Source organism: Patella vulgata, chromosome 1 (assembly GCF_932274485.2).
Source record: "Patella vulgata chromosome 1, xgPatVulg1.2, whole genome shotgun sequence".
Lineage (NCBI taxonomy): Eukaryota > Metazoa > Mollusca > Gastropoda > Patellidae > Patella > Patella vulgata.
Window position 1 is genome coordinate 89,943,882 of NC_065879.2, and position 24,544 is coordinate 89,968,425.

The following is a 24,544-nucleotide window of genomic DNA, read 5'->3' on the forward strand; positions in this document are numbered from 1 at the left end:
AGGGTGGATCGATTTGACTGTTTTTTTTAGCAGATTCCCTTTACATTATCTAGTCTTTAACTATTATAGTGAGAACTGCCAGCCATTTATCTGATCTCCCATAATGTATCTTTAAGTTCTATGTTGGTGTTCGTCTTAATATAGGAAGGTCAATAGGGACCTTTCGCATCGGTACAAAAACGAATACGAAAACGAAAACGTCATCGATTCGTGTGTACTTGTGACGTCAATCCGTAATGAGTGTTAGGCCAGTGAAAAACGTAACGCGTATGGAGCTGGATTTACGTAGGTATGCAAACGAATATGTTTCTTGTCTCATATATTGAATTTTCCACCATTTTCGAGGCTTTGTGTATATTGTTCATTTTATAGAGTTCGTAGAATGTGCTCAACAGCAATATTCTGCTTGATTTGTTGTACATCTGCCAAAAAATCAATTGAAAACTTTACCTTGACCGAGAAGTTCATGAAGTGGAAATTATCGCCATCTAGCTATTATCGTACGTCGGATTGCGAAACCGCGTGTTAGAGGATACGAAAATGAAAACGTAAACGAACATATGTTCGTTTTAGTTTTCGTTTTCGTACCGTTGCGAATGGTACCTATTACCAACAAATGAACGACAGGTATTATTTAGGCTAATTAGGTAACTTGTATTATTCTACAACTTTCTTGGACTAACTCACTGACACTTCCTGCCACCATCTATGTCTGAAAGTGGATTACAGTTGCCACATGTCGATAAAAATGACATTCTATCACGCTAATGGCCAGACATCAAGGGTGGGGTCTCTGGCCATCTAGTATAGTACAGATTAGCCCAATTCTATGAAATAAGACTGACGTAAATGGGTGTCCCAATGAAACACTTACCTAAATATGGTATTGGCCCGCCCTATTCAAATTACTTTATTCTGAACGAACTGTTAATATCTTATATACTATATAAATTGCCAGGGGCGGATCCAGGATTTTCAGAAGGGGCGGGGCTTGCTGCCCCCATTTGGGAGTGCGAAGCCCGGCCCTCGGTTAGCGGACTGACGGGCAATCAACCAAATCACCAACCGACTCGTTTCGGAGTAAATTACGACGGGGATCACTACCATTTTTAAGTATTTTTGTTCTCCTTTCCCGCGAGACCATATGGGGCAAACAATTCGCCACCGCAAAAAAAGTGGGGGGGGGGGCGTGCGAAGGGTCTCCCCCCCGCCACCTCTTGATGTGCGCCTGATGGCCATCTAAATTGTACGTTCAATACTACATGTATTTAAATTGACGTGTTCATATAAAACTACATTATGGGAGATTAGATAAGGAGTTGGCAGTTCTCACTATAATAGTTAAAAATATAGATAATGTAAAGGATATATGCTGAAAATTTCATTCAAATTGATCCACTATGAACCGAGAATTGAGCGATTGATATTTCCGCTTAGCCTCGATCATCATTACTATTACTAAAGTCTCTACGATAAAAAGCATAATCTCGATTATCCATTTAATGATTAAATCGCAAAGGAAAGTTATGCAGTAAATCGGAGGCTAGCGATGTCATCGAGGGTTGATTATGGTATGGTAATTAATGTCTAATTAATAATTTATATAACATTTCAGACCTAAAGAAAGACCTGCTATAGGCAGATTTAGCTCTTACATAATGCATGTTTAAGATTGTCAGTTGCATATCTTGAAGCATGTTCCTGAAGCAACGACCGCGAGTTTTACGACATCTAGTCGTTGCTTCAATACTCAACAATTCCCGAATTTTTGTGCTCGTTGTGTTTACACGTGACTAATTAGCATTGTCCAATCAGAGGTCGTGGCACATAACACACTGTAAACAAATATGACGGCCTCCATAGAAAAAGAAATAGACAAGTTTACAACTTTTTTTGATCAACCATGATTTCCAGCAACCTTGACATTGATCGAACCTTGAACTTTGCAACTCGATTGTCACATGTAGACATTTTAGCTAGAAGCGCGAGACTTGATAATCGTAACCATATTTTTAACGAAAAATCACAAGCTGTGCTTATACCCAATCGAAATTAGTACTAAAATATGCGGGGTATTACGTGAAGGGCTTGATAAGATGTACGTAGTTAAGGTGAGATCAAGCCTTCTATTGAATATGATCTTGAAGACTCATTCTAAGAATGGGGGGTTGGATGGCCGAATGGTTGAGTCAACGGGCGTGGTTTCGAATCCCCGGTTGTACGTGACAAGGATTAGGGGTGCCTGTCCAACCTCGTGGGTTTTGTCCGGGTCCTCCGGTGTTTTCGCAACTATGTTAGTTCCGAAATGACCTAGTTTGTGTCGAGTGGACGTTAAACCCCCCTCTCTCTCTCTCTAAGAAAATTGTTTTAGATTAGCTAAAAGCACTTTCAATTTATTAAATAAATATTGTTCATATAAATAGAAATATAGGCCGAGGTTTTATTCACCGGACACCACAAATATTTAATTTAATGAAATAATATTTTTGGTTGCAATGTCAAAACTACAACCGATTGGTGGAAAAATATAAGAACGTTAAACCCCATTTCATTTCATTTCGTCTCTTGGAAGACAGATCTTATTGTTTATTAGAGAAAGGTGGCTCGTGTCAGTATCGGATCTAGGGGGGCAAAGTGGGGTCCCGGGCCCCCCACATTTAGCCCCCCCCCCCACAATTCTAGGTCATACTAATATTTTATCCCGGACGGAGCCAACCAGTACCTGGGCTGAGGGGGCGAGGATTGGGGCCCTGGGCAGTAAGGGATATTAGGGGCTCCCGGGACTGCTAGATACCAACAGATTTTCGGGGGCCCAGGAAATCGCTGCTTAAATTGTCTCAGATGCACTGAAATTAATCCTAATTTAAAAAAATGCCTGGAGCAAAACGCCCCAGGCGGTCAAGGGGGCGGAGTACATATTAGTACGAGCAAGTCCGAGGGCCCGACAAGGTCAGCTGTCTAGTCGATCGGATGGGAACTTAAAACCGAGGTCCCGTGTATACATTGACGTGCACGTAAAAGATCCCTTCACAGTTGGAACTCGATATAAGAGTAGGCCATAGTGCTATTGTCAGGGCAAAATTCTCCTCATAGCACACTGTATGACATATGCCCGTCTTTATTAGCCCAGTTCGTTAAAGGATCTTTTACGTGCATGCCAATATATACATGGGACCTCAGTTTTTCGTCCCATCCGTCCTGCACCAATGACAATGAAACCACGTGGGAACATCTTTGCAGATTCCATGTGATGTAAAATTAATGAAAGTGTATTATTCTTACCAAATATTTTGCTCCACTCGGCAACCCAATCGTCCACGATCACCCACCAGTCATTTGTAACTGTTTTATATTCTGTCAGCTCAATAACTGGCGTCGTTACTGGTATAAATATTAATGATTGACAATTCACAATGGCTAGATGAGCTAAGTCAACCCGTCGCTTAGTAATAAGCAGTAACCTGTATATGCAATATTTGAATGGTTGTCAAAACACGTTAACAATGGAATAGCATAGGGATCAATACATTTCTAGTAGATTGACGGGTAAAGGCACCATGACACAACACATTGATATCTGTATACTATGATTCACAATAGACATGTCTCTATATATTTCACTGAAGGCGATTTTATACACGTCAATTTATATAATAGACATAACGATAGACCGAAAAGATATGAACCTATAATATGCATCACGTGACTCTACTGTTAATATATTTTCGCGGAAAGCTGAATGATCGTGTATTTACATATATTACCACAGATATACGGGTATGTGGGACTACCGACAATAATTATGTGGTCACCGCCCTGTGTTACAAGATCTTCAAAATGAAATGGGGTTTAACGTCCTACTGTTCTACTCCGAACTGGGCAAATGAAGACTGGCGTACGCCATACAGTTTTGTTGTTATAGCTTTCCGCATATATATTTTGCTCACAATTTTTGTATCACTGTATTAGCTTGATAACGTTGGGAGAATATTCTTCAAATCTTCGCCCAAATAAATAACTAGCTGTTTTTCCATAATTATGTGTTATTGTGCATTGCTCTATCCGGTTACTAAGATTATATAGATCTATATAGAACATACGTTACGAGCAGGTGAATCCCAGACAAGTTGCTGAATGTTTTCCTGAGTACCATTTCTCGCCTTTGGGATAGGTGCCGACAGCGAAGTTCAACACGTGACTGCCCAAGTGCAGGCCAAACAAGAGTGACCCACCTGCCCTGGATCGCCACATCCGGTTACGTCATTTGTGGAAACGCTGCACCACAGCGACCTCTACTGCAGCAGCAATTCTTGGACGGCGTAGAATCTCAGACCAGACAGCCCGTAAACACCTACGTGAAGTGAAACAGGATTAGGAACCAGACGTTCCGTTAGAGCTGTTGTTTTGAAATAGTCAAATAACACACTATTTATAGATAAAAATTACTATGGTTTATTTCACTGCGACGTTTCAACAAGATTTTACAAGTCGTTTTCAAACATATAAGCATTTTTTTTTTGTGTTTTATGCTTGAAAACGACTTGTGAAAACGTCGCAGTGAAATAAACCATAGTAATTGTTATCTATAAATAGTGCGTTATTTGATTATTTTCCAATTACTAAACGCCATTCAAAGAATATGTTTTGAAATAGGTCAAATCATAGCGTTCATGTATAAGAAATATTAGTATAATTAACTGAGTTTATTAAAAAAAAAAAACCCAACAGATCATCAGAATACATTGAAATCACAATTAACACATAACATATAAATATCTATTAATTAATAATTGAATATAAAATATATTAGCAAGTATAATGTGAACAAGTGTACTAATTGACTATTCACATTATAATATTATGTATTAAAAGAAACACATAGATTATGTAAACAAGAGATATAATCAACTATTTCATATTATAATAGTATGAATAAAAAAACCACATAGATTATGTGAACAAGAGTACTAATTAACTATTTCCCATTATAAAAGTATGTATTTAAAAAACACATAGATTATGTGAACAAGAGTTCTAATGAACTATGTTACATTATAATAGTATGCATAAAAGAAACACATACATTATGTGAACAAGGGCACTAATTAACTATTTCACATTATAATAGTATTTTGTATAAAAGAAACACATTATTTGAACAAGACTACTAATTAACTATTTTACATTATAATAGTATACATAAAGAAAATCATATACATACTATTAAACTATTTCCCAATATAATAAACAGGGGTATTATAAATAACATATTTCACAATATAATAGTATGTATTTAAAAAGGTCATATGCATAATCAATTACTAAGCGACGAAAATAAAAACTATAACTCATTTATAAAACCTAGAATTATTTAAAAGTCGAGCTGGGTTTAGTAATGAATGAATGTTATTCTCCGTATTGCTTCGGCTATATTGTTGTACCCAGTCGCTATCGCCAACTTACTAACTATCTGAATGATAATTAAACATTTTAGAATATAAATATTTGATATACATTAGTGTAAACAACTATATTATATAACTACATGCAAAGACAAGCAAATATCATTGAATACAGTCATTGAATACAGCTCTTGAATAATAGGCTGGTTGGAGAAGGTGACAAATCCAGCTTTGTGGGAAGAAATTCCTACCCAAATGATTTCTTCATTTTCTGAAACAACTATGTCCCTAGTGTTCGAGAAAAATTTTCCCCGCCGACCGGAGTTGAGCAAATTTTTTTTACAGCATTTTGAAATTTTGACCCCCTGGGTCAACATAATGAAACTGAAAACCATTTATAACTTCAAAAATATCAATTTTACATCCTAGAAATGTATTATCAACATATAGGAAAGTGATACCAAGGATTCCAGAAATGATGTAAAAAGTAATGTACGACGTCACCGTGACGTCAGAATACAAAATGGCGGAACTGTGACGTCACTGTGATGTCAAAATTCAAAATGGCGGAGACGTGTTGTGAATAAAGAGTTATTGTGTCCCAAACTTTCCACCGTACATTTGATCGGACAGACTGGCGGGTGAAAAGAAAGGTGGGGATCAAAAACATTATTATATGTCAAAGGGTATTCTCTTTATATAGTACCAAGACTGAATATACGCTAGAGAAGATAGGCAGTTTATAAATCAACCAAGATAACTTAGTAGATAAACAAAAGGCTTTAGGCCTATATTGAGGCCTTTCCCATAACAAACAAACATGCAGGGCCTACACCATACATAAACCGGCTGGTTATGTGTCATAGCACAGACCTGTCACCTTCTGCATGCACATTGTCATGTATTGGGCACTGCATTCAATTATTTATCAGCCATGCATAGACCACGTTCTACTTTTCTAGGCCTAAGCCAGGACCCAAGCAGTCTATTGATTCTCACTATAAATAAATAGGGTCTTAAAAAATACTTATTTTGCATTTTCCAAGGCCAGTTGTACTAACTTCCTCCCCCGATTTGTCGAAAACATAATGTAATTTATGTATATTCAAAGAAAACTAAACATATTCTAATAATAAATTGAAACAACGGGGGCTGCCATCTTTGTTTCAAGCAATCTGATTGGACAATTGAGTTACTAGGTTTTACTGTGGCATACTAGGGAAATGAAGGAAGTTGCTAGGTTGTGCCATGGGTGTAACTGCTTACAAAATGAAAAGATTGGAATATCTAGTACAACAACAGGAAGCACACACATTAGTAACTACAAATTTGGTCCTAACTCAATTTTGATAAAAAAAAAAAAAAGTGAGTTACTAGGTTTTGCCTAGTGGACACATTTGCGCGCACGTTTAAGAACCCTGACAGTTTGAATTAAATATAAGAGTAGGCCTGTGGGCGGCTGTCCGGGAAATTTTTTCTTCATCGAACACTGTATGGCGTTTGAATTTCGATAGGGTCCCCCCTGCCCCCCGACTAGTTTTTTGTTTGTTTTAATCTTAATCTGTGCCTGTATATAGGCATATTGATTCGTATTATGTTTGTTTCTGAATGTTGAAATTTAAATAAAATAAAATTAAATTATATAACATAAGTTAAAACAATATTTCAATATATAATCTTGTTATGATATATAACCAATAATGGATACAGTTTTGATAAAATAATAAAATACGGATTCGTTGATCAAGAAGGACAATACAATATATAAAAGAATTAACAATAGTGAAATAAAATATAATTTAGTTTAAATAAATAATAGTTTCGTTCAAGATACCCGGACACGAACTTTTACACAAGAGGGACATTTCTCGGAAATTGCAAGCCTGTTTAACTAGATATATTTACTTTAGTGAAATATAATATAATTCAAATTTAAATAACAGTTACGTGAATCTCTCCTATACATATCAAACCTGTCCTGACATAAAATATTACACAATGAAACAGAACACCAAGTATATTATCTGGAGGGCTTAAAAGTCCAAATTTCAAGTGAATTAAGTTAATCCCCTATGTGTTTATTCCTCGAAATATGTTAAAGGGCCAATCCCAATAATATGTAGGAGAATAAAACTGCTTAATTTTGTGTTAAAATCCCTTAACATCCTCCACCAAAGGGCCGAGCAACTAACTCAATATTTGTGATACGTTTTCAGACAATTTAACCTGTCAGTCTTCATCTGGAAATGGAGACCGGTGTCCCAAACTCTATTATGTGGCTTATGGATAAACCAGACCTTTACTTTATAAAAATACTGTGTAGGTGAAATTTACCTTCGGTTATCAAGTACAGCACATGGGTCATTCATTGTATAGACCTCTAAAGGAATGGGAATCGATTATCAGGTCACCCAACGAAAAATGACCAGAAATCTTAAAAGGGTTACGTGTCCGGATAAGCATTTGTGAAGTTCACGTCCAAACGACTAAATATTGTGAGCTGAATGTTTGAGACAAGGTAAACACACCATTCCTCTATATTTTGGAGCTTAAATTTCAATCGTACTCAGACTTTTATTTTTGAGACGATCTGTTCAAATCGGAAAAGTCCCTTTAATATTTAAAGTAACATTTACTGATCTAAATATTTTCAAAAGCGAAATTCTATTATGACTTTCTGAATTATTAATCCATGTATACTTGGATCATTCACAATCTATGGCCCTCCATCTTGCACCCAACCAACCAAACATATATAAAGATAATAATAATCCATTTCGACAACCTGAATCACTTCCTACTACACTAATTTATAGAAATCTTGGTTCCAATATAATTTGAGTAAATGATGTTTAAAGTTATCAAGACGATAAAGTCGGTATTTAGATCACTTGGCTTGACCATAATCAACGCTCGATGTCATCGCTAGCCTGAGATATTTACTGGATTAGAACCCGGTCTGCTGCTTCTGATTAATTCAAGTTGACTGAAATTTCAGCAAATTTCCTTTACATTATCTAGTTCTTAACTATTATAGTAAGAACTAACAGCACTTTATCTAATAAATGTGCATATATTAATGCATCTATAGTAAAAGTGCCATTTAAAATTGTAATCCTGTTTATATATATATATATGACAAGGAAAGCTGTCGAGTCGTTCGGATGGGACGAAAAACCGAGGTCCCGTGTACACATTGGCGTGCACGTAAAAGATCCCTTGGCAGTTGGAATTCGATATAAGAGTAGGCCGTAGTGCCGCTGTCCGGGCAAAATTTCCCTCATAGCACACTGTATGGCGTATGCCCGTCTTCATTAGCCCAGGTTAGGAGCAGAACAGTAAGACGTTAAACCCCATTTCATTTCATTTCATTTTATATATATATATATCTAACATATTCTTATTTTTCAACATTTAAGTCTTCATTATCCTAGCAACGTTACTTGTTAATCGAGACCCAGTCTTGCTACCCCATTTTTGAATTATATCATTAAATGGCAATCGTATTTTAATCCATTTGTTCATCTGCGCCACCCGGTGAGCTAGAGAGTTGATTATAGGCTTTTCATGTAAATAAATGTCTGAATAGTAATTATATAACATTTAAAGCCAAAATGAAAACCTATAATGGGGAGAATTAGGTCTTACGTAATGCATCTTTAATATTTACTGGGGAAACCCGATACGTAATTGTAACGCGTGACTTATTAATATACCATCGGTTATCTAAACACTTATGTATTTCATATTTCATGGAAGCTAGGCGTGTCAAGCTTTCTCCGTACCGCCAGGCTTTTTATTCAAAGTGGTTGGAAATATTGCAAGTGTTACCTTTATTATATCTTCAAGTCAAGTTTTTGGTTAAGTATATTGCTTTGTGCTGGAATACACGGTATTATTTTAGGCCCGTGGCCCTACTTTGGATACAATCATCTTTAATTTTAAGAAATTGAATTCTTTATTTATTTATTGAAATACACTGTACATTTATATATACGTAACTACAATATAAGCAGTATTACACACTAAAAGGACACACACTAAACAGTAATTATCAGGCCGCACTACCCCCCCCCCCCCCGCCACACACACACACAACCACACCAACCACCCCTTATTAATCACAGAGAATAGGCAAAAACAAAAACAAAAATCTCACTTCGTTATACCCAACAAAATATCTGTTTTCCTTATTATTATTTTGTTGTCCTCTATACGAAAGTATACGTTATTATAGAGACAAATACCCAAAACGTACTGTTAGTTGAAAGTCTACAGTGTAGGTCCTAATTGGAACCTACGGTTTAAACTTTTTCAAGTAATTGAATTCTCACTTTATTAGAATTTACGACAATGCTCTAGATTTGTGGACCTCATTGATAGAATTCTTTGTTGTAATTTGCCGGGACTGTACTTGGTGGGTACTCGGACATTGATTTGTTCAAGCAAGCGTTGTTGCGAATTCTCCCGTATATACAAGGTATCAATGTTCAAACACTCTTATATTGCAATAACTCATGAGGGTTGGTTATCCTGAAAATGTTGCTTTTTCCCTAGTTTGACTTGGGTTAGTTTACTCTTTTTGACTTGATAGAGGAATTCCTTGAACTGAACACATACGTAATATACATTGCTTAAGGGGGAGGGTGGGGGGTGAGAAATGAAATTGGGTTTATTTAACGTACTGCTCCGCTCCGACTGGGCTAATGAAAACGGACATACGCCATATAATTTGCCATCGTCTCGTATATAAATGTGTCTTTCTAGATCCGCAACGTTTGGCCATGGTTATACGTGATAACTAAGGGAGAGGGGTTTTACATAGCCTAAGCCTATTCCCCAATCCCATTCAGACAACCTGAATAAAAATATTGTTTAAAAAAAACAAAATATTTTTTAAACCCAAACGACTCAATTTGTATAACTCTTCAATTTAAAAGATTACGTTTGGTATGGAATTGTTATGTTTTCCAGCTCACCCAACGAAAGCTTTGACCCAAAATCTTAAAAATGTTACGTAAACCGGTTACGTAAACCGACTCAATATTATGAGTTGAAATTTTCAGACAAGCTTAACACAATCTGATTAATAAACAGATCCTATTTCTTTTGAGTTTTTTATAGTTCAAAATTTCGTTTTAATTGTCTTTACTATACTAGAATCTGGAAGAGTTGTTTTTATGTGACCCGCGTTCGGGTTGATATGAGGGATTATAGGCTGGTTGGAGAAGGTGACAAATCCAGCTTTGTGGGAAGAAATTCCTACCCAAATGATTTCTTCATTTTCTGAAACAACTATGTCCCTAGTGTTCCAGAAAAATTTTCCCCGTCGATCGGAGTTGAGCAAATTTTTTTTACAGCATTTTGAAATTTTGACCCCCTGGGTCAACATAATGAAACTGAAAACCATTTATAACTTCAAAAATATCAATTTTACAGCCTAGAAATGTATTATCAACATATAGGAAAGTGATACCAAGGATTCCAGAAATGATGTAAAAAGTAATGTACGACGTCACCGTGACGTCAGAATACAAAATGGCGGAACTGTGACGTCACTGTGATGTCAAAATTCAAAATGGCGGAGACGTGTTGTGAATAAAGCAACAACAGCAAGCAAATAGACAAGAGGAACATTCTGGACACCATAAAATATTCATTCGGATCATCATCAATAAAATCATAAAAATATTCTTCTGTTCTGATTTGTTCTACCCCGTACCAAATTCATCTTCTAAATCAATGCTGATTTGTTCGCTGTTCAGACAACCCTCCCCGTGGCATCGTCCACATGCTTCAACACATTTCAAACCATTCTGTGTACAAGAACATGACGAGCATTGGTTTTTCAACGATTTACATTTGCACCGGATGAAATTCAGAACGTTGTCTGGTGCTGATGGAAGAACAGTCGCGATGGGAACGTGTCTATTCTCTATCACTTGCCAACCCCAATTCACAGGATTGACGCCATCGTCTAGTTCATCCCAAATTCTACCAGAACATGAACGCGGTGAGCATGCTGCTCGGCCGCGGCAGCTGTTGGAGGAAGTCTATTGATTTGAATGGAATTTTTTTCAGCGATCATAGCTTTGTACCTTAGGTACCGGACTTTAGTCAGAGGTATCTCATTTTTGTTACCATACATTAGACAGAATAACCTTTCTCCAGCTGCAGGTACTTCAGACTGGGAACCTCCAGGTGAAGCTATTGTCTTGCTAGCTTCCCGAAAGATGTCACTGTTCGTATGTTTAAGAAGTCCCAATTTACCGACTCTGAAACAACCAGAAGTGGTATCACACCCAGAGCAGGCGCGAATGAACAATAAATTGTCTAATACAGTTTTATCCATTGCGCTGCAGACTGATTTTATGTCATAGTTGTTGCGCTTTTTGTCCAAGTGGCGAAGATGAATTGTCAAATCAATAGACTTCCTTCAACAGCTGCCGTAGCCGAGCAGCATGCTCACCACGTTCATGTTCAGGTTAGAATTTGGGATGAACTAGACAATGGCGTCGATCCTGTAAATTGAGGTTGGCAAGTGATAGAGAATAGACACGTTCCCATCGCGACTGTTCTTCCATCAGCACCAGAATGTTCCTCTTGTCTTTTTGCTTGCTGTTGTTGCTTTATTCAAAACACTTCTCCGCCATTTTGAATTTTGACATCACAGTGACGTCATAGTTCCGCCATTTTGTATTCTGACGTCACGGTGACGTCGTATGTTACTTTTTACATCATTTCTGGAATCCTTGGTATCACTTTCCTATATGTTGATAATACATTTCTAGGCTGTAAAATTGATATTTTTGAAGTTATAAATGGTTTTCAGTTTCATCATGTTGACCCAGGGGGTCAAAATTTCAAAATGCTGTAAAAAAATTTGCTCAACTCCGGTCGGCGGGGAAAATTTTTCTGGAACACTAGGGACATAGTTGTTTCAGAAAATGAAGAAATCATTTGGGTAGGAATTTCTTCCCACAAATTTTCTACCTCGACCAGACTATAACCTATGGTTGTATTCAATGGCTTGAAAACGTACTACTTTCATAATTACGTCAAACTTTAATGACGTCACTACTAGGCAACCACAATTTGCGCAGGGATACACCCGAGCGGAATTAAATGGCCATTGAGTTCTATCTATATATTACAATCAGTATCTATATTAACACAAGGTACAATTTTATGGATGCACAATTACTGAGTTTAATACTAAGCAACGTTTCGACGAGGATACTCTCATCTTTATCAAGCATAATGATACAGGTATGTGAATAGTAGGCAAATAAACAGAATATGCAACAAAATAACAATCAAATACAATTAAAACGCCATTTTCAACTAAACCTACACTGTGGAAACTCTTGTAGGAATTTAAAAAGGTGGGCGGAGGGGGGTGGTATTATTATAACAATCAATATATTTACTACTGAATCAATATCTCTCTCTCTATATATATACACCTACTAAATCAATATCTATATATACATCGATCTGGTTAAAACACAGATCATATTTCGTTTCGTTTTTTATAGTTCAAAATTTTGTTTTACTTGTCTTTACTACACTAGGATCTAGAAGTGTTGTTATATAACAGGCGTTCTAGGTGATGTGAGGAATTAGCCAATGAAACTGTCTGTTACGGTAAATCCCTAGAAACGTCAACGCTGATTGATTAATCAATTTATGACGTCATAGGCCAGTACAACTGGTCATATTTTCATGTAGTGTAGGCCATCCAAAGTCACACCCCCCCCCCCCCAAAGAAAAAAAAAAAAAAAATCCGAAACGAGATATAGACCTGTATATTAATCTTATTGAAGATACATGTAAAGTAGAGAAAGTCTGACAAGGCTGGGTCTAGAGGTTTGGATGGTATGAAAAGCCGAGGTCCCACGTACACATTGGCGTACACGTAAACGAATTCTTGCGTGTTGGAATGCGAAATAAGAGTTGACCATAGTACCGATGTTGGGCAAAATTTCTCTTTGTAATTAATTCATGGATGAAAAATAAATTGGTTCACAACTTCAAGGAAAGTCGAAAGCTTAATTTAGTCATACATACGCAACTAATATAACGGCTCATTTATAGTTGAAAGCTTCTATAAGAGTAAAAATGAAATGAAATGGGGTTTAACGTCCTACTGTTCTGCTCCTAAACTTGGTTAATGAAGACGGGCATACGCCATTCAATGTGCTATGAGGGAAATTTTGCACTACGGCATACTCTTATATTGAATTCCAACTGCCAAGGGATCTTTTACGTGCACGCCAATGTATACACGAGACCTCGATTTTCCGTCCCATCCGAACGACTAGACAACTGTCCTTGTCAGGGCCTCCGTCCTGCACCACTGACCCGGGGGCAAGCCACGCCGAGAAATCTGGATGAACTTTTGCGGCCAATGCAGGGATCGAACACCCAACCTCCAGCGTCTTACCCACTTAGCCACCGTGTCCCCCCGAATGAAACGAATAAAGAATGTGTAGATATTTAACATCACAAGCTAAGCACATGTAAGTCTATATTTCCTGAAATCTGACTTATCGTGTTCTGTTTAAATATTGTTAAGTCAAAATCGCGTCTTCTAAGTAGTCATTTCGTTGTTTAAGATTGGATAATATCATTTCCATGGCATCGATTTGGACATCCACACATAATAAGATATTATTATTTTGTTTTAGCTTGCCTGGACTACAACATATTTATATTTTACTGGATTCTGATGTGATACAAATATGTGTGAATGAATATACTGCCGCTTTGTTTGTTGTAATTCTACTTTCAGTTTGAACGCGTGTGTTTTTTTTATTCCTGAACTATTGTGCGTGGATATTAGAACTAGGTTGGCAATATATCCAACCTTAAAATATCTACGGTTTTACCATTAGTATTCAGAGATCTATATCACCGGGACACTATTTAATTAATCAGGATACTATCATGTAGTAGGGGTTTTAGGCGCTAGGCATCATAAGTGCAAAAAATGATATTCATCATCCACATCATCATTGTCAGATTCTGGTTATTCTCCTTTTGTGGGCTAATAAAATTAGCTCAAATAAAGTTATTTTGTTGACATGATATCAATGAAATTTTTTTTGAGATTTCGTTTGATGATCTTTCTTATATTTAGTTCTAGTCCCTTAATATTCCATATCAGTGGATCCGCCAGAAACATGGTGTTATGGCATAATAAAGGCACAGAAATAATATAACGTCATACTCAAACTATTGGGGTACAAGTTTCTAGGCCTGTCCATGACACATTTTCATGAACCGTTTAGCCATTTTTTGGACGTCAAGTTCACATTGGCGACCACTTCAAATTGTTTGCTAACTAGCCCCCCCACCCGACATTTTTTGTGTTTTTGTACGTACACGCAGAATGCCCTACTGAATGAAAATCTAAAGATAACTTTCACTGTGCAATTTTATTTTGCGTTGTGGCTTTATTCCAGCTAATTTTGCTAGCCTGTGATAATCACGACCTTGTATTAACGACTGCATCGTCAACCTAATATAAATCATCAGTGTTGAGTGTATATTCACAACCCTCTCCTTTATACCCGTCTAATGTAATGAATAAACCACCAGTTTTGAATGAAGACAGGTTTAGATTTACAACCCCCTCCTTTATACCCATTTCCTGTCGGATCTGAACATCAGTAAGGAGTGTAAAAGACTGGTAGTTATATTGACTATAATGATCTTCTTTATCTATATTTATATCATATCCACTATAACCATCATCATCATCAAAATCATTACAATCATCATCAATATTATCTATGTTGTAATCTTTAGGATGAAGAACATGTTTTAAGAGAAGAAAGTCGTTTAATTCTCTAGGCAGTTCTAGATCCATAACCTTCTCCTTTATACCCAACCCTAGCTTCTGTCTGATGATTCTCCTACATTGAGACATGAGAGATATATTACAGCAGTAGTTAGTGAATTCCTCTCGGTGTCGTGAGTGGATTCCGTCTTCTGGATCAGGCTCATCTTCATCCCGGAAATGTAACTGTTGTACTATTTCTTCTTCTGGCACCTCTCTAAGATATAATAGTCTTCTTATGTCATCTCTCTCTATATTTGTATCTTCCTTCACAAAATTTAAAGTTGCTACAATTTCTTTTTCTGGAGCTCCACTAAGATATAACAGTTTTCTCAGTTTATCTCTCTCGTTGCTGCTAAATTCTCTCATGTTAATCTCATTATAACTGCTTTCAAATGAAGATGTAACAAGAGACTGAAGACAACAGTTTTCACCGACTAAATATTTAATAAAACTAACAGCTGTACGTGGATCCCAACAACGTGGAAAACGCAAGGTCGCTTGGATCAGTGTGTTACCATTGATACATGGTAAATTGAGAAACCTATTATCTGCAGCAGAAGCAAGTAATTTAAAACTTTGATCAAACACACTCTCATAAATATTAAGATGATGAAAAGCAGATTGTCCACCGTAATTAACCTTCGCACCAGCATTAAGTAATTTCCTAATAAGAAATCTATCGTTTTTCATTGCCGCCATCATTAAAGCAGTTTTACCTCCTCCATCTGCAATATTTACATCTATACCAACAGCAGCCACTAAAATATCAACACACTCCATGTATATTGGATATATCTGTCTACAATAATTCTCAACAATGTCATTTTCCTGTCTGTTATTCAAGCCATCTTTAAACATTGTAAATCCAATGATACACAGATGAAGAGCCGTGTGACCCTGGTTATTCTGTGCATTGATGGCTATTCTAGGATGGCGTGTTAACAGGTCTAAATACTTACTATTCAATAATAAAGCAGCTACCATAATAGGTGTGTTGGTTTTAGAACATGGATGGTTTATGTCCAGCTCTTTATTAAATAACCAGTTAAACTTCTTTAGAGAATAATCATAGTTTACTCTAGCTAACAGATGTAGCATATTTTCTCCTTCTGTTGTAACACCATTAACAATCAAATTTAATCCAATGTAATAATTGAACAGCGCCAACCTCTTACAAGCAAGAATCTGGTGAAATAATTTCACTCCGTTGTTAGGTGACAACAGTACATCGCGAGAATAAAGTTTAAATATATTAGTACAGTTAAACAAGTGATATTGAACACAATAGCTACATACTGTATCGCCATTATTATCTGTTAGATTTACATCAGAATGTTGAATCATCAATTTTAAGATACTGATATCAGCTTGGTTTCTTGTATAGTACATTAATGCCGTCTGTCCTTCTTTATTTTGATGATTCACATTACAGCCAGTATTGAACAATGCAGTAATCAAATTATAGTGTAATCTGAACAATGTACTATTTTTTTGTAATGAAAACAAGTTTGACTCGGTTATTTTGCTTACTATATAGAACAGCGGCGTGTTACCATGCTTATCGGGCTTGTTTACATCTACTTTCATGTTTATCAAAGTTTCAACATCTTCAAAACAACCACCTAAATACCAGTCTATATCTTCCTCGACATTATCGCCAATATTAGATACATCGTATATATTGTATAATAAAATATGAAGAATGTTCTGGTCTTCAACATCAACGTACTTTACATGTGCACCATGATTTAATAGATATTTCACAATGGCATAGCGGCATTCTCTAGCAGCTATAAATATTGGTGTCTGATTATCTTGATTCAAATGATTGACATCTACTCCAGCTTCAACTAATTTAGATATACAGTTTGAAAAAGCATCCCTATCGCCGAGATAATTGGAAAAATACAACATAACTCTGTGTAGTAGATTGCACTTCTCCATATCACTGTGATGTACGTGTGAACCATATTCTAAGAAATATTGCACGACTTTACACGACCCAGTCATCGTAGCAATAAATATCGGGGTCTGCCCATCTTCATTCGGATGGTTGATATCTGCACCAGCTTCAACTAATTTAGTTATACAGTGTAACAACTCATCAGTTTCATTACCAATATCATACTCCACGTATCCATATAAAATTCTGTGTAGTAGATTGTACTGGGACGCGTCAATGTAATCTACTTTAGCACCATGCTCTAAAAAATATATCACAACTTTATACAATGCTTGACAGGCAGCCATAATTATAGGTGTCTGTTTCAATTTATTCAATTGGTGGATAGATACACCAGCTTCAACTAGTTTATTTATACAGTGTAGCAACCCATCCACCTCATCCATCTCTTTTTCATATGAAAATAAAACTGCGTGTAGTAGATTGTTATGGTACTCATCAGTGTAATGGGGATTGGCACCATGCTCTAACAAATATATCACAACTTTATACAATGCTTGAATGGCAGCTCCATATACAGGTGGTTGTTGGTGGTCATTAAAATGGTTGACATCTAAACCGGCTTCAACCAATTTAATCACACACTGTAACAACTCATAACTGTTTTCACTGTTAACATGGCTATAACTAATGGCAAGTAAGTGTAATAAATTGTTCCCTCCATGATCAACATAATGTAGCAGAACATCACTACCTTGATCTATCAGATCTAAAACAACTTTATAATCTCCACTCCTAGCAGCTATAATTATAGATCCATTCATTCCGTGGGGTGCCAGTAGGTCAGATATGTTACCATTTTGGTGAGCTAAAAAGGAAATAAAGAAGTTTTAGTTTATACTCTCGACTGTATGGGTAAATCAACCCCATGATCTGTCAGATCTATAAAATAAATGTGTTGACCCATTATCAGTTTGTAGCCTAGTCTGAAATGCATTAAATCGTTTACATTGTAATGACAACATAGTTAAGCCAAAGTATTTGATCCAACTCTGCGGTTTACCATGCCGGGGCCGGGGTGGCGTGTGACGCGACAGAAGGAGCGAGGGTGTAGGAATGGGGTTTAACGTACACTTGTGTCATTTCTGGATTACCATATGGTTCAGGTTTAATTCAATAATTAAATCATGGATCTTTATCGATAGGAGGAAGTCCACAGGACCCGGCATAATCCCACCAGGTTGGACAGGTGACCCTTCTTCTGGTCATGTACAAAATGGGAATCGAAGACGTCATTTGACGGAGTAGTGCTTTACCACGATAATGGCCCCGGTTCTCTCTGGTTTGAGAACCCGGGAAACCGTGGTTGTGAACTAGACTTTACATTGATCCCTACTAGTAATCTAATTACACCAAGCTAACACTTTATACTTTGACCCCCTGCTAGTAATCTAGATACTGTATACAATGATCTCTTTTAATATTTAGATACATCAACGTAACACTTTATACATTGATCTTTTCTAGTAATCTAAATACAACAACCCAACATGACGTAATACATTGATGATATCTCCTAGTAAACTAAATGCCACTTCCTGTATCCCACCCACGCCCATCATCGGGGTGAATATCAATCAAAACACCCTTCATATCCCACTCACGCCCATCATCTGGATGTATATCTATCAAAACACGTTTCGTATCCCACTCACGCCCATCATCGAGATGTATATCTATCAAAACACCTTTCGTATCCCACCCACTCCCATCATCGGGGTGTGTATCTATCAAAACACCTTTCGTATCCCACTCACGCCCATCATCGGGATCTCCCTGCACACAATCAATCCCCACCGTCCAACCATCCCTTCATCGGTGAACTCCATCAACTAAATGGATTTGATTTAGTTTGAAATGAAGACACTCACCTGCCATCTCGTTCATCATGGATGCCATCTGTCTCACCAGCATCCGTATTTAACCTCGCTCCCCATATTATTACCCATACCATTAGAATTTACCTCGTCGAACCGTTGTAGTTTATTAAACGAGTCAACATCTATAAAATGAATACGTTATACTCAGGAAAATAAATTATATTTGGTACATGTATAATAATTGATCATCAACTAGTGATTAATTTACGGAAGATACACCACCCATTTTATGGGTGGAGAACGATGTTATTTCGAATCTTGATGTTGTCAAGAAGATAAACCACACAAGTTATGTGTAGGATAAAGCACGAGACTGAGGTTATGCTGGGCAAAGAAAGATTGAAGGAAATAACCCGAAAGAAAGAAAAACCGGGGCCGGTAGGCCGAGGTTTTTCTGTCGAGGGGTTTTTTCTGAAGTCTTTCTTCCCCAGCATAACCGAAGTCGAGGACTTTATCTTGCTTATAAACCGTCTATGTTTACATGTACGCAAGATGAGAATATCCCAGAATTCCCACAAGAAAAACCTTATATCATGTTTTCTTATGGAAAAAAACCTTACCCTGTAAGAATAACCCGGTACAGGTTTAAAGAAAAACTTTCAGAAGAATAACCCCAAATTTCCCTGTATATATCCAAATTCTTCCCTGACTTTCAGACCGCAAGTTATTCCGGGCATAGAATATACCACAAAGATCAAGGAGATTTACAGTTACAGGTTTATAAGAGTGGAGAACGATGGCAATGTTATCAATATTTGAGAATTAAAAACCGCAAAAATCAACTAATACGTTCCAACTTATATCCATCCAAAGCTAAAGGCTTCTATCCGTTCTGGAATCACTGAGTTAACAAGTATAATACTATAGAGGTCAGTTAAGTTGGTGTTCGTCTTAATGCATGGAGGTCATTAGCAACAAATGGGTGACGGGCTAATTAGGTATCTTGTATTATCCTACAACTTTCTTGGACTAACTCACTGACAGTTCCTGCCACCAACTATGTCTGAAAGTGGATTACAGTTGCCACGTGTCTACCCGTCGTTCTGTTCTGCTTCGACTGGGCAAATTGAGACGGTCATGCGTCTATGACTTTTAACCAATACGTAATATAACGAAATGAAATGGGGTTTAAAGTTACAATTTCATATTTTTAAGTTATATTTTTAAAATGTATTAAAACAAAGCCCTAAAATAGATGGTATCTATAAACAGTCCTACCTTGTTAAAGAACAATCCTATTAATCCTATAGTTCACTATTGCCAGTTGAGAAATTGGCAAAAATATCATTTTCAACTTCAAATTCAAACGTTTGAAGATAGCTATTCCATGGTGGGGAATAGGAAAACAAGGGAGGCAATTAGGAGGTAATGTGTTATTATTTCCGGTGTGAAGATTTTTAAGTGTGAGAAAGATAACCTATGATCGTATAATAGCGAGTTGACAACCTCTTGAGCAAAAGACATAGAAATAATTATGTTTTGACTTTCTTAGAAAATATGAAATTGTAAATTTAACGTCCTACTGTTCTGCTCCGTCGGGCTAATGAAGACGGGTATACAGTGTGCTATGACGGAAATGTTACTCGGACAACGCATCTAGCAGTAAATGAAATGAAATGGGGTTTTACGTCCTACTGCTCTGCTTCGACTAGGCTAATGAAGACGGACATGCTTCATACCGTGTGGTATTAGGGAATTTTTATTCCCGGACGCTGGCCCGACACCCTACTCTTATATGGAATTCCAACTACCAAGGGTTCTTTTAGACGCACACCAACATGTACACGGCTGCTCGTCCCACGCCAACGTTGTCCCTTGCCCATCCTGCACGACTATCTTAGCCAACAACAGGATCGAACACGTGACCTCCAGGTTAGAGAGCCAACGTCTTACTGGGCCATTACGAATCAAATATGGGAGAAAGTTATCAGTTGTCTCTTGTTGACTGACGACTGATTCAAAGTAGTTCCCGTGTTCGATTCCAGGGACAACGTATAGTCTTTCGAATCGGACAAAACAGAGGTCGCGTATACACATAAGAGATCATGTAAAAGAACCGTTGACAGAGTGGGACGTAGTGCCTACTTTCAGCCAAAATGTCATTCATAGTATAATTATCGCACATGTCTGTCTTCGTTAGCCGAGTTGGTAAAGAGAGAGAGAAATCTGGTTTAACGTCCACTCGACACAAACTAGGTCATTTCGGGACTAAAATATGATTTAATTTTATTTTAATAATTCGCTTGCGCTTAGGGGTCTTTAGCAGTGGGAGAAAACCCACGAGGTTGGACAGGCGACCCAACTCCTTGTCACGTACAACCGGAGTCTGTAAAAAACTTTAGGACGTTAAACCCCATTTCAGTTCATTTTATCTACGAATATATAAATTATGAAATTGTAGAGGGCGTTTTGCGTGTTACATATGTAAATGAGTTAAAAGATTTTTCAGATAACTAATCGCATAATTACTGTTAATCCCTTAACTCTCAATTTCACAAGAACAGGTACGTATTCCTTAAGCAATGGCCCGAGAAATCCCTCTCTGGCCATTGCTGGATTAGCTTCTGATACTTGCGCTTTTGAGGGAGTGTGTCTATTCTTCCCATTCAATCAAATCTATCCAAAAGCACAGCAACATGACAGCCCTTCGTTTAATCAAGGGTCTTCCAAAAAACTTTGGACAGTGATTTAAGGTATTAAAAACGGTGAAAGTGTTGTTCGTCTCGAAACAATATTGTTTACATAATATCAACAGACAGTTGATAGCCTTGTTTGTCACACAATTAGTTTTTCTGCAATATTCTGCTATGCACTGATTAATTGGGCATAATAAAATCGTGCGTCATGGCGTAACGTTATATAAACATATTTGGTCCAATTTAGAGCTCTGTAAGTCATAATTTAGAACAAGAATTTGCTTCGTTTACAGCAGTGAGTAATATGGGATTAGCTCTAATCAAACGAAACACTGCGAGGAGTATGGAAGAAGTAAGGCGGTTAACGGTTATACATTGTAACGACGTTGTTGTTGCTTGGGATATTTCTATTTTATTGATTATTTAACTTTTTAATAATTAACAGATAATGTAGCACTTTGCCCCTTGAGACAATTGTGGGTCTTTATAAAATTGTCTCTTCAATTTTGTCTATAAAGTCAAATCACACGTACTAAATGAACGTGGATATAGTTATTCGTAAAAAACAGTGATGTTTTGGTCAAATTATAATCATTGTCAAAATAGTCATCAAATTCTAGCTGTTAATCGACCTATGGTTGATAGACCAAAAATAGGTGATGTAGCCTGTCTTATTTGTGGGAAATAAAGAGTTTTATTCCTTATATGGCGTGGAAATTCACGTCAGGGTTATCGAAGACCTGGAGAAATAAGGGGGTATAAATTAGGGTGTAGAGGCGAGTTGGATTAGAGCTCACCCAGAAACTCTTACCAGCCATTACCATTGAGAACGAGGAACCTGCAAAGTTATTTCCAGTTTATCAATAAAGTTGTGAAATCATTGTTGCTGTAGTATTATTTACGATCACAAGGAACACAACAAATAAAGATGTCCGTAGTACTACAGTATTGGTATGGTGTGCTTTTCATTTGATGGGTTGTATCCACTGATCTATATAATAACTGAATAGCTCATTAGATGAGAAGTGTGAAGTCACCGGAAGTACCATTTCCGCCATGTTACCACTCCAAAAACATTGGTTTCTACCGTTGACGTAGTGTTATTTACCTCAACGTAAACTTCGATAGTTAATACTGTTAGTTGTTCTTTAAATAATCATAAATTTTCAAAATTAATTACAAGTTATCCTGACTGAAATGTGCGACAGTTTATGAAAATAAAATAAACTAAAAAGTGAAAATTACCGTTTACGTGGGCATGCCTTGGTCTTTCTTTTCATTCATAATCATAATCATAAATATGATCGCGTGGATGGTAAATAGACGTAAATCAGGCCTATTATTTTAATGAAACTTTTCACATCACAGAGGAAGGAAGAAGAAATGAATTCACGGGTGAAAAGAAAAGCAAATAAAAACAGATCGGCTTTATAGATTAAGGCCAAACATGCAGCTATTTATAGCGTAAGGCTAACTACAACAGTCATATTTATGTATTTTGATAATATAGTTCTTCAAGTTTTCTTCTTCTTTTTTTGTTTTGTTTTGGTTTTTTTATATATACATATTTCTTCTTTTATATTTTTTTATTTGCCATTGGCTTTGATTTAAAGAAAAAATAAAGAAATTGGACACATATTTAGGCCAATATAATAGCCTTTTAAAAAAAATAATCACTACATCCTGGGCTTTTTTCCTCTAGAATTAACTGTAAAATTACAGAATAGTAAAGAAGACAATAAGTTAAGGCTTAGCCGATAATAATATAGTCCTATATGTATTTTTAAAGAATAAATTTGGACAGTGAATAAACAGTGAAAATAAAGAATTGTAAAATGTGAGAAGAAAATGGGATATAGGCAGGACTACGCAATGAGTAAGGCCCAAGCTATGGAAGGCTTTTTGTTTATCATACAATTACCTAATGTATATTTAAACAATTCAAAAAATATAAGAGAATACAGAATAGCAGCAACCCCCCCCCCCTCCCCCCCCCCCCCAAAAAAAAACAAACTTTTTCTTGTTACATGCATGTATATATTGATTATATTTGGTTCATTTTTATTTATTTCCCTTTTTGTTTGTTTAAACATCAGTGAAAAAAGAAGTAATAAAAGCAGCTAGACACATATCATATACTAATACACCTATAATTCTTTTATTATGTGAATAGCCTATATTTTTAAAAAAAAAAGACCTTAAAATTACAGATTATTCTGTCCAAAATACCAAAGAAATAACTGACTGGACGTCAAATCTTAGTTTTTCCCCCTCTAAATTTAACTATGAAATTTCAGAAAAGTTAAGACGAAAATGGTATATTATGTAGGCCTATATATTTGTGAAAAAATAAATTTTAACTATTTTTTATTTAATAAACAGTGAAAATACCGAATGTGAATGTATAATTGGGATATAGGCCCATAAAATATAGTTATATAATGTAATCCTATATTTTATTACAAATAAATTTGGGCATTTATTCTCTCTGAAATTACCATTGAAAAACAGCATTGTATAGTAAAGAAGAGACTGTGATATAGGCCTATAATATAAGTAGTTATTTGTTTTAAAAAAAATAGGATATAGGCCAATACTATAAGTATTTAAAAAAAAAGAAATAAAAATATGATATAGGCCTATAATATAAGTAATTTTCTTTTTTAAGAAAAATGGATATAGGCCTATGCAATGACAGGTGTTTATTAATATGAAGACACCACAAAAAAAATAATTTATATATAGGCCTATATATCTTTGAACTTTTCTAAAATTACTAGGCCTATATGTGAATAGCCTTTTTAAAAAAAAAACAT